The sequence below is a fragment of the Lissotriton helveticus genome, chromosome 7, assembly GCF_964261635.1.
Source record: "Lissotriton helveticus chromosome 7, aLisHel1.1, whole genome shotgun sequence".
Lineage (NCBI taxonomy): Eukaryota > Metazoa > Chordata > Amphibia > Caudata > Salamandridae > Lissotriton > Lissotriton helveticus.
In genome coordinates this window covers 1,767,393,798-1,767,406,000 of record NC_136068.1, presented here as the reverse complement: position 1 = coordinate 1,767,406,000, position 12,203 = coordinate 1,767,393,798, and the positions used below count along the sequence as shown (strand labels likewise).

The window sequence follows — 12,203 nt, the reverse complement described above, 5'->3', positions numbered from 1 at the left end:
TTAAGACTTGCTATTCTGAACGACAAGAAGCCCCTTTGCTTCCTGGGTGAAAACCTTGTTGCAACCGAAATGTCCCCTAGATTCTAGCAAAGGGGGCGTGAAGTAGGGAACATAGCCTATCACACGCCTCCTGTAATTCTCGAGAGCAGGGACATAGCTTGGTCAGTAAGATTAGGTGGGTGCAGGAGGCCGGAGATTCAAATTTCCCAACAATCACGCTGGCATATCATACTAAAATACATTATAAGGGAAGCATGGCATGAGGGGGCTTAAGGGGCAGTGGGAAGGGATATCAGTGCTGATTGAGGGTTGTCAAATAAATAACCAACAGTTTTAAGAACTTTGAAACAGGGATAGAGAGTGTATGTGGGTGCATGTCAAAATCCCAGGTGAAATCTGACCGCCACTGCAGCGTATTCGACTGAAAGCAACTGTACCCAACTATTTACTAGAGAATGCATTTATTAGGGGGTGTAACACCCCAAACACTCCCTCTGAAACTACACCCCTAATCCCCAGGGCTCAAGAACTCTCATTTACCACCGGTTTGCTGCATGGTTCCTGCAGCTGCTTGTAGATTTTCACATTAAAATCAGGTCTTTCACACTCTGATTATTTGTTTTGAGGAAAAAGATTAAACATATCACTCTAGTTTTACCTTTCTGAAGAAAACGGGTCTAAAGTTGACTTGAGAGATAACAACTTCCTTTTCAAGCACCAGGTACCCCTCATGATTTGTGGGGAAAACTTTGCAAAGGCATCAATCAACATAGGAAATCAGGAAACTAAGTGAATAACCTAAATTGATTTTTAATATGTCAGCTATCAACACATTTATTATCCTATTCGTGTTATTGTCGTCCGCTGAGGGTATTAGCACACGCCAGTCACTCAAACACTTTACTTCGGGCACAAATGTGACCTTAAAAGTTTACAGGATTGACATCACAATCTGACACTCAAAACAAATATATAAAATCAAGTAAAAAATGAAACAATTTATTTGAAAGCCCGCAGCAATTTGAACTCCATAAATGCAGCAATGGATCATAAAAATAGGCACAAAATCATACGAAAACCAATGTCTTGCATTGCAGAAAAGTACAAGTAAAGTGCATTTTAAAGTTCCTAAATCAGATAAAAAAATTCATTAGGAGGCATATGTTTTTGGTTTAAAAATTAGTCCAGACAACATTAATAATGAATTTCTTCTACTACCAGCACATTTCAGAAAAGAGCAGATAGAAATGCAATTTGATGGGGAACCAGTTGTTGTAAATACACGAAAGCGAGTCCTGAGGTTCTGACCCCCCCTTTTTTGTATAATCAGAACTAAAAACCTTTTAGTAACATCAATAAAAATGTACAGAAGAAGATAAAGTGTAAAAGGCTTTGCGGGGAAGTTTCGTCACATAGCCGGACTTTTGTGGTGTCGAATTGGCCTCGAGGTAAGCCAAGATACAACCTTACAAATCATAATCTGAATCAGGTGAGCAAACACCTGTCCCAGGAATTATCAGTCCACTCAAGGTAAGGCTCTAGGGACCGGGAAAGGTGGATCTCCACATAGTCTTTGACTGACTGACTGTTAAACTCAAGATGCTCCCATAGTGATCTTGACCTGGCTTTAAAAGCAGATTTAACCCACAAAAAAGATTGGTCGTCTGGATGGAGGAGGGGTTGGAGAAAAGATACGGCCTACCCAATTTAGTAAATTCAGATTGGAATTTATCAAACCAAAGGATTTCTGAGCATTTCTATTAACACATGTTAATTGTTCAAGATGCCATTTTGGGCCTAAGCTGGAAGTGTTAACGAATGGCTGCAAGAGGGCGTTAACTTGGCATTAAGGCTGCAATCCCAAAATTAATCTATACAGACAAACATGACAACTGCCCTTATTTGCTCCATACTTCAGATATTCTGTGAATTTAGAATGCAGGGTGAAAACAAATTCAAAGTTTCCCAATTACACTAGCCAATCACAGCTTTCCAAAGGGTTCTACATTAAATGTTTTTTTGACAGGTTTTCTCTTTAGAAAATCAGCATTTATTGCAAATATCAGCGAATTATTACATTTCTAGACTTTATAAAACATTTTTTGTTATTGCTAAACTAAGGAACTACTGATAATGTCTTGATAGTACAGTAATAATTCTTGTATTAAAAAATAAGGATTTTAGGTGACACACGTGTTATTGTTTGAAACACTTAGTCACTGTTCTGCTTAGTAAGTAGGGGCACGTACAACTAAAATTCATCTAAATTATATTTTACAAGGATGAGAAATGTGCTCTTTCATAAAGGTATGTATTGTCTCATCTTTGCACAACTTCGACAGGCAACATTTCCTGCAAGAACAACGTTGTCCAGCAATCATCTTTTAGTCACAGAAAATGTATATTCCTGGGGTTTATCGACTACTTGTTTTAAAAAAACAAAAACATTTTGATAACTTCATGAAGTTGCAAATTCCCTTAGTAAGACACTGCCACTCTTACTATAAATACATCTCAGTGGATTAGTCGCAGCTGGCTACAAGAGCCTCTGGTGTTGTGTGATCGAGTCGTGATGGGACGCTGCATTTCAATGCATGGTTAGAGAGCTCAGCCGACCATTCCAACCATTAAACACAAAATTCAGTGGAAAGGTTGGAGATCATGTATAGCTTTTCATTGCTTTGTGATTTTTGCACACCTGTTGGTAGAAGTTTACAAGGAAAGTGTGTGACGGGTATTTAGCAAAGAAACTAGGATGACTCTTACACAAAGTGATTTTGAGACTAAACAATGCTTTCAGCTATATGGGGTGTGTGGTATCCATACTGTCAGTAGGAATATATACCATGGATTGATTGACGTGTTTCTCTTATCCTCAGATTTGAGCGCTGTAGCGGCAGCCAGACACCATTCGTATGTTAGATTTGTTCAGAGATCCTTAAATTTGCTGAGTATAGCATTGACACATCTCCGTTCATATCCGACTTAGGGCGCACTATTGTCCTAGACTGTGTTTTGCAAGAAATTCTTTAATTTCCTGCGTTGCTGTAGGCTTGGCGTGTGAGGCTGTGTGTTCCTTAATGATTTTTCTTTTGCCAGTGCGTTTTTTTGTGGGCAGGATTTCGATCTGTGATAAGTTTTTAAGAAGGTAAGGCAATGTCCTGTCAATATCTGAGCTTCCATTTAATTAGAGATGGCTGTGCCTTGCCTATAATGCGACTTCCTGATTGGCCGAGGCTCCTTTTCATTTGGGTTTGATCATATCCAGCCTCCTCCCGGGTGAGGCATGAAACCATTATATGTACGAGGACGTTAGTAGGCTTCCCGGATGCAACACAATCTATGCTGGTGGTCAGCACCAGCAGGTATTTTTTGGGACTGAGACTCATGTTGGTGTTCAGCAGGACTGGGATTTAATTTTTAATAAAATGTCAATATAGTTTTAATAGTTTTTTTACAACATATAACATATAATCATCAACGCTTTGTCGTTATAGGGTGGCAGCCATTACTGGCTGTGTTCACAGCACCTCAGGCTGCAGTTTTGCACAACTTGGCAAGGGGGTGAGTGAGTTCTTTACCCACAAATGGGGCAGCAGCCTAGGTCCTCACTTCAGAAGATGGGATCTGTGCTGACTTCAGCCACAAGATCTCCTTGGCCCAGTGCTGGAAGATCTATCTTAGTACTTCCCGCATTGGGAAGCGGCCTGCTTGTTGCTCTAAGACAAAGGTAAGCAGCTGCTGAGCAGCTCGCTGTGCCACTGGGAAAACGATAAGTGACTGCTGAGCAGCCTGCTTGTGGACCTGCAAGCCAGCAGGAACATTCTCTCTGCAGAACATGACCCTTTTTTGTCTCATTTGCTTTTAACTTTGCTGGTTTCAGAAGAAAAGATTTAAAATATATTGCAAAATTATGCAATCCAAGACATTGCACATCCATAATGCCAGCAAGCTACTGCAAAGATTAAGAACTATTCACTTAGCAATATTTCCAAGCAGATGGGGCTGCAAAAAGCCAGACATAAAGGACCGCGACAACCCTGCTAAGATATTCTGCCACTCCCCATTTCTTCACAGTCTAACTCTGCCCCTCATGAACTAACGCTACGAGCTGAGAGTGAGGTGTAGTGCTCGGGAGGTGATGTAGGGGTGATGTAGGGCTCTTGAACCCTGAGTCACTCTCTTCTGATTAATACATTTATACATTAGCCTCCAGGGTGCAGCAGGTGGGAGTGAGCTACACACTGAATCCTAATGTTTAGATATGGTACATTCAGAGTGGGGTGTGTATGGACTGCGTATTCGTAAATATGAAAGGAAAATGTGATTTTCTTCCTAGTTTCGCCTTTCTGGACTCTATGCAGGGGTGTAGGTGGAAGTGGGAGTCTGAAGGCTGAACCCCAGGGGGAAAGATGGATAGGGTGGTGGGTCGGATGGGGTAGGACGAGATATCTGAAGTGTGGGTGGGTGGACTGAGCCAGAGCTGAAGGAAAAAACCCTTCTTCCCACACAACTAAGACTCGCTTTCCAAATGAGTAGTGTGCAAGGAAGGTGTAGATCAACATGAAGGTATTTAGGGCAATGAGTGATAGTGTGTTAAGGAGGGGCTGGGAACACAAGTAGGGAGTTGTGCGAGGAAGGAAGGGAGAGGTGGAGGTATGCAGGGATAGAGAGGGAGAAAAGGGGAGATAGAAAATGGGAAGGTGAGAAACCATTAAAATGAAGGCAGTGAAGGAAGTGCTGATAGAAAGAGAAACATGAGGAGAGATGATTATGGAAAAAAGAAAGTGCGAACGGATAGGAAAATGATGTATGAACTGAGGCAGGGCGGGGACTGAACAGTGGCGTAATGAAATTTAAGAGGCCCCCTTCAAAGTACACAGAGGCCCCCCCCATGCTCCTGTACCCATCAGGTGATCTCAGACCAAGGACCTGCCACCTGTGCACAGTGCCAAGGGGCCCTTAGAAGTCCCCCCACTACAGTGGTTGGGGAGGCAAATGTTAAGCCACTGGGCCTGAAGAAGGAGACTGTGCTGATGCTGATCAAATACAGAAGCCCAGATCAGAGAAAAAGAGCACCCATTTAGAAACAAACCGGAATGGGAAGCAGACAGATGAAAGAGGGGGCCACAGGCCGGTTACGGAAGAGAGATGAATGAAGCACAGTCTACAGATGGAGAAACATCAGTAGCAAAGACCTGGAACAAGCATCCCCACCCACCTCCGGAACATCACCTCACTTCCGAAATTCCAAGTCGCCATCAAGACCTGGCGGTTTGAATAAGCCATTGTGGCCTGCAAGCACCTGGATACCCTAGTGGGCAATCAGCCACACTTTATAAGTCCTGATTGATTGGGAAACCCAAATTGTAAAAGGGGAGGGGGAAAACTGGGGTAAATGGGAGCACTGACTGAGCAAAGAATGGGAAAGCCCAAGTCTAAGCCCTAAGAAAGCATGAAAGACCAGAGGAAGGAAGGAGGTGAGCACATTTAGGGGGAAGCACAGAATAATGAAGTTAGTCAACACAGATGGTAGTAGCAGGGAGCACGGATTGAGGTAAAACGGGAGAACACATTAGCAATGAAGCGTGCACAGACTGGAAAGAGGAAAGCACAGATTGAGAAAAAAGGAAAGTGTAAACTGAAATAAATAAGGAGTCCGGAAATAAAAAGAGAGGCTAGCTCAGTGTGCAAACAGGGGGAAACAGATTCTGGATGTAGAGGAACGACGATTGAAAACAGGGGTAAGTGGGACGGCAAACTTTGAGTAAAGGGAATATCAAATCTTAGGACATAGGGAGATCACAGGGTGATGGAGGAGATCACGCTCTGTGACTTAGGGGAATGGGGACAGTTTGCCCTGATCCAAACAATGGGGAACCTGCTCTGTATGAAAGGGAAGCTTGCACTGCTTCTGCCTTTTCTTTATGCGTTCTTCATGTGAGGGAAGCTCGCACTGCTGTTCCCATGCTACATTTGTTTATGTGAAGAAAACATGTCAGGGCCACCGGACTGGGAACCCAAAGAGCCCTGGCAAATATTTTCTGACCAGTCCTCTTAGGGTGCATAGCGAGCAAGCGCAGTGAGCGAGCCAGACCACTACAAAGGCACTGGGAGGAGGGGGTGTTCTCATCCAGACAATGTGAGAAAAAATGGCAAAAATTTTGGATTCTACATGATGACCTTACAGTGCACCAGGATACAGCAATCTTTACTGGGGCTCTCCAATGATTCCCTCACTATCACCCTCCAACAGTGCCTCTCATCTCTCCATAGTCCCTCTTTCAAATGTATTTCATTTGTTGTATAGCATACCTCATACCAGTGTAGGGTGTCAGAGCATTTTACACCACATTCACACACACACAGAGACAATGAATTATACGTGTGTAAATCAGTGTATGGAAAATGTTACATAAGACAAAGGGGACTACGAGGTGTAGGATTCACGTCATCCATACTGGTAGGCATTTTTAAGGAGTGCTTGGTCTGGAGTAGCACAAACTCAGAATTAATAACGTAACACAGTGGTAAGGGTTGACTTTACTAATAAGAATTCATTTCTACATAAACAAACCCTTTTTAGCAACATAAGGAGAATGAAAGACTGGGACAAAAACATAGCGTTCTAAGCTAGAGTACGACTGTAACTTATGAACTGCACAGGAACAAAAGGATGTCTGTGACAAAAGCAGCAACCCACTGCCCTATGCACATAAAATACTGTTCTGTGATCTGCATAGCACATGCTCTTTGCAGCAGGAGTATTAAACCTCTGGTACATTACGGATTCTGCAGCCATCCTATGTGAAGGAAGCTTGCACTGCTGCCGCCTCTGATTTACTAGTCATTTGAAGCATTATAATATGATGTGCACACTGTAACGGCTCTGTTTAGAAGGGAAGCTCCCACTGCTGCTGCTGTCTTGCGGGATGTTTTATGTACGTGAGTTTCACTAGAGTGCCAGATCTGTGTGAGTGAAGCTCCCACCGCTGGTGCTGCCTTGCTGGATCTTTTCTGTGCGTGAGTTTCACTAGTGTGCCAGTTCTGTGTGAGTGAAGCTCCTGCTGCTGCCGCCTTGTTGGATGTTTTCTGTGGTGAGTTTCACTAGTGAGCCAGTTCTGTGTGAGTGAAGCTCCTGCTGCTGCCGCCTTGTTGCATGTTTTCTGTGGTGAGTTTCACTAGTGAGCCAGTTCTGTGTGAGAGAAGCGTGCACTGATGCTGCCTTGCTGGGTGTTTCAAGTGTGTGAATTTCACTGGTGTGCCTAGTTTAGTGTGAGTGAAGCTCCCACTGCTACCCTCCTGGATGTTTCAAGTGTGTGAGTTTCACTAGTGTGTCCGTTCTGTGTGAGTGAAGCTTGCACTGCTGCTGCCTTGCTGGATGTTTCAAGTGTGTGAGTTTCACCGGTGTGCCTGTTCAGTGTGAGTGAAGCTTGCACTGCTGCTACCTTGCTGGATGTTTTCTGTGCGCAAGTTTCACTAGAGTGCCAGTTCTGTGTGAGTAAAGCTTGCATAGCTACTAGCTTGACTGTTTTGTCTCTAAGGAAATCTTACACTACTTCTAGCGTATACGAGCACTGTTGATACAGTGAGGCCTTCATATGGAAGTGCTCCAATAACCACCATTATATTGATATAATTGTTATTAAAAAAGATCCATTGTAAAACAAAAATAATGAATATCAGCCTTCATAAGGAGTCAAGTAATGAACGCAAATCCCATACAATTACGTAAATTATATAGAAATACCGGACAATAAAATATGGCAAAACGGCAATGAAGAAGCGGAGTCCTACCTCTGCTGAGCCCGTTACCCAGCTGGGCGGACTAGGGCGTCGGTCAGGATAGCTCTCATCTGGTGCCCCTTCTCTTGTCCAGATACACAATTCGTCCTAGAAAAGACAAAGGGAGACAGTCACTCAGTCTGATATTTAACAGGGACACCTCAAAAGGCTCTCTTCACTCCAGACATATGATTTTCTGACAGTCCGCTGGCTCTGAAACCTAACTTCACAGACCACAGTTATGCAAATTGTAAATCTTAATCGAACTACAAAGTTTAATTATTGGTTATCTTTATGTGCTATAACCCTATGAATTTATGTTTTATCTAATAATAAGTGAATGGCTTTTTATACCATTTGTATTAGACAATAATCTGTGTTATACAGTTTAGTGTAGTATGACTTTTCAGATTCTATAATATTTGTAATGTAACCAGTTTCAAATACTTTTAAATAAGATAACATATGATATCCTTAAGAAAATTCAAAATAGGTGTAAATTACAATACCGATTAAAAATAAAAGCTACAACAAAAGTAAAAATATTTCGTTTTACATTATCATGGTATATGAATATCTGTGGTGGGAACAATTTCTTTAGAAAATGTCTCTCTTCTCCATTTTCTTAATGAAAGTGTTTCTTATAAAACAAAGATTGAGCAACTCTTTCCCCCATTATTGAGCATCATGCTTCAAAAGTTTATATTAAAACAATACATTTAAAATCTTGCATATTAATTAAATTCGCACAAAAATGGATACATATTTTTTACCAAACCAATCAGAAGTCTACATATTTGAGCCTAACATTTCTTTAAGTCAGCATGATGAGGACAGGTGAATGACTTTAGCTACTCTAGAATGTCCTCATGAGTGCCATTACCCATCACAAATGTTCTTATCATGAATGCATTTTAGGGTAAAGCATTATGGTAATACTGTTTTGCAGTGTGTAATTTTATATTTGGCAGATGTCAATCTTGCATATTATATTAATAGATTGTGTCACGCTAAGGACAAAATTATTGGTCTTTAATGTCAGTCCACTTCTCAACCCTAGCCTCCCGCTCCTCAGCCGGAAAAGATCAGATCATCTTGTGACATAGACAACTTCAAAAAGCTGCTGCAGAGATGGATAATTCCAGGACTGGGTAGACAGAGAAATGTTGTTCTCTTAGACTGTGTACAACTTACACGTGTTTCGGCCACAGCCTTCATCAGGAGACCGTCTCCTGATGAAGGCTGTGGCCGAAACCCGCGTAGTGTTCCATCTCACCGCACTGCCAACGTCAATAGTCCCAATACCAACTGGTCATTTGACATTGTTTTCTGTTTTTTGTATTTGTGTCTGTATAATCTTGTACTCTTTTTGATCATGTTGTATTTAAATTGTTATCAAATTCTTACATATAAAGAGCAAAAATATGAAAAAATAAATAGATAATATATATTTTTATATCAGACATTTTGTGCTTTTTCTATATTGTGTGTGTATTGCTATGTAGTCCACCTTATAGACATTGGCATATATCTCCGTACATATACACCTTGAGTTTAGACAGCGGTAATGCACTGTTTTCTGCTCTGCGGGTAAACGCGATGTCCACGCACGCCAAAATTACAGAGCATCTGTTGCATGAGGTAAATGCTCAGACACGTGTTATTTAGTATAGGATTATGGTGCCTCTTGGTAGAATCACACAATTTGTATAGGGTTTGAAACAAGTATAAAGACGGTGCAGGAGAACCACTAAACTCCACAAATCAAAGCCTAAACTCTATAAACAAATTACTTCACTCCCCAGCACACGTCAAGTGGTAAACAGGTTTTCCTATTGTAGTTGAGAACACGTTAATATTTTGTCATCATACAACATAAATTATGAACAATTCCGTCTGGTTCTTATTTTCGGACTTTTATTTTCGTTGTCTTGTGTCTGTTGTCAACAGCCTCAGCCAACACGTGTTTCGTCGCTAATGGGGCGTGATCCCGCGACTTCCTCAAGGCTATATCTTTCAAACCGCTGAAGTTTGAAATGTGGTGATACTCCCGACCCACATTGGGGTTCCGATCTACGCTGCGTGTCCACAATTGTCAGTCAAATGTAAAAATCTCCTTGTCAATTCAAATTCTGGTTTCTCTGTGTGTACTTTAACTGGACTTCACGCAGCACCCGTCTTTCACCGTGTTCGGTGACAAGCCCCCGGGAGTAATCTGTTGCATGAGGGAGTTTTTTCCATTCCAACAGCTGGGCCCATTAACCTAGAAGTTTAAAAGTGCAGTCAGACAATGACACGGTCCATCCTTGCGCATGCGTGCACAGCATGTATGCACACATGTATGCTTTATTCATTAGTCGAGTCAATTAGTGCTGGTAGATTATATTAACTTAGTTTTGTGTTCTTGTATGGTCATGTTCATGTATGATCGAGAGTATTCACGGATGAACATCACAGCAAGAGTTTGTCTCATTTGTTCAAAAGTGGCTGGGGGATCAAAACCTGACGTTAACAAATGCAAGCGATCTGTACACACTGTCCAATATGGCCACGTCGTTGTCTTCAGCCATTAGGGCATTTAGAAACTCCCATACAGTAGACATTAGGATATGGTCACATCAATGACCTATGAGATTCATGAGGTAGGGGTAGGCCATCTCAATGGGCCTGCTGGTGGGGGCCAGCACCGGCAAAGACTAGTCCAAATCTGACTGAATTACATGAAACCTGATGGCTTCATACCCTCAAAAGGGGGAGAAGAGGCCAGGGGTGAGTAAAAAGTGTGTAATTTGCTTTTGCATAATTAAGTGAAAGTTTGGCAAAATTACACAATGTAATCTGTGAATTAGTGCTATATTTTGGCATGAAATATGTCCTTGCATTAATTTTTAATTCAAGGACAAATTTTGTGCAAAAAAAAAGCAGTACAAAATTACAGCATCACAAACAACAAGCCCCCGCTTTCTGCTGTTCTCGTGTGTTTCTGGTGACTTCTTTCTGTGAATAGTGCGCAATTAGATGTAGTGGCCTAAGGGCATGAGTTTGGTAACTCTGCATAAACAAGCACAATGTGAAATTGTGCAAATTAAAGAGGAGTGATTTGAATTTGGTTCAGGCACATCTATGGCGACACGAATAACGTCCGAGATTCACGCGGCTGGGCTGAGCTATCTATGGATCGGCCTGAGGTCCACAACACATCACAGGAGAAAAATGTGGAAGGTCAAGGAATGCAGAAACCGAAATGGAGATAGGGAAATGATGCCTTAGAATTAGGGCACTCCTTATAGGTATAGCTGCCATCTCAAGAATAAACAGAAAAGGATAGCTTTATTTGAGAACTGCTCCGCTGTCCTCTTTGGTGCAACGAGTGTCCTGGAGCACCCTCTGGGGATAGTGGGACCCAGCTGCCCCGGTAGGAAATCAGGTCTTTTCCTCGAAGGCAGTGCTGGGTTCATGCGAGGAGCTGAGGAGAGGAGAGAACAGGATCCAACCAGGCATGGACACCCCAGGGAAAAAGATGACACTGCCGGTTACTAAAGCTGCCAGTCTGCGCTCGCGAGGACATGCAAGGCTATAATTCGGTTCTCGTTGAACACATAAGTCTCGAGATGCCGGCAGCAACCACAGCCTTGTCTCTTGTCAGTCAGGAGGGCTATAGTTTGCTCACCTTGGTTTCTGTTCACAAGCACACATTGGTGTGTAGCAATAAGAGCATCCTCTATCTACTTCAGTGCGTTATCTATCACCCCTGGCCAAGGGCATGCCATTGCTCTTCTCTTACATACCATCTAAGAAATGTTCATCTTAAAGGAGCAGTAGGGATCTGTGGTTGGGGATGTTTAGAAACATTTGCCAAATCCAGCATATAAATCAGAGTTTTGTCAATATGCCAACATTTTGCCTGCAAGTGAAAATACTTGTATAAAGCATTTCAATTAAGCATGGGCCGAATTTGCGATACGCGAATTTCGTGCAAAATCGTAATCGCGATTCGCAAAAATCCACCAAATTCCGCAAGCTTGCGAAATTTTTTTTGCGAGTTTGCGAGATTTTTTTATCACTTCAGGAATGAGAACTTGCGCATGCAGTCGCAACGGTTGCAAACATGTTGTTTCCACTTAACCAGCCTGCTCGCGATGCCTTTTTCCTGTTTCAGGTCACAATGACGTGTTCGCGTTTGCAATTTCCTGTTTCGGGTCGCAATGACGTGTTTGCGTTGGCAATTTCCTGTTTTGGGTCGCAATGACGTGGTCGCAATCGCGGCGTCGCTCGGCCGGCTACCAAAATCTCGCAGCGCACGCGAACCGGGAGGAAAACTCTTCAGTAAACACAGAATCATGGTAAGTCAATGTCGCACGCGCGAGATTGTATTTTTGAAGCACGAACAAGAAAAAAAAATCCGCCATCTCGCGAAT

General features: G+C 42.4%; 1 long non-coding RNA gene across 1 annotated transcript in view; it reads right to left on the bottom strand.

Annotated features, from left to right (window-relative positions):
- Positions 1 to 12,203, bottom strand: part of LOC144770747 (uncharacterized) — a 502,054-nt gene that overhangs the window by 424,928 nt on the left and 64,923 nt on the right. Inside the window, exon 2 of the long non-coding RNA XR_013599001.1 lies at positions 7,798 to 7,893. This is a non-coding gene — a long non-coding RNA (uncharacterized LOC144770747). The remainder of the gene's footprint in view (positions 1 to 7,797; positions 7,894 to 12,203) is intronic.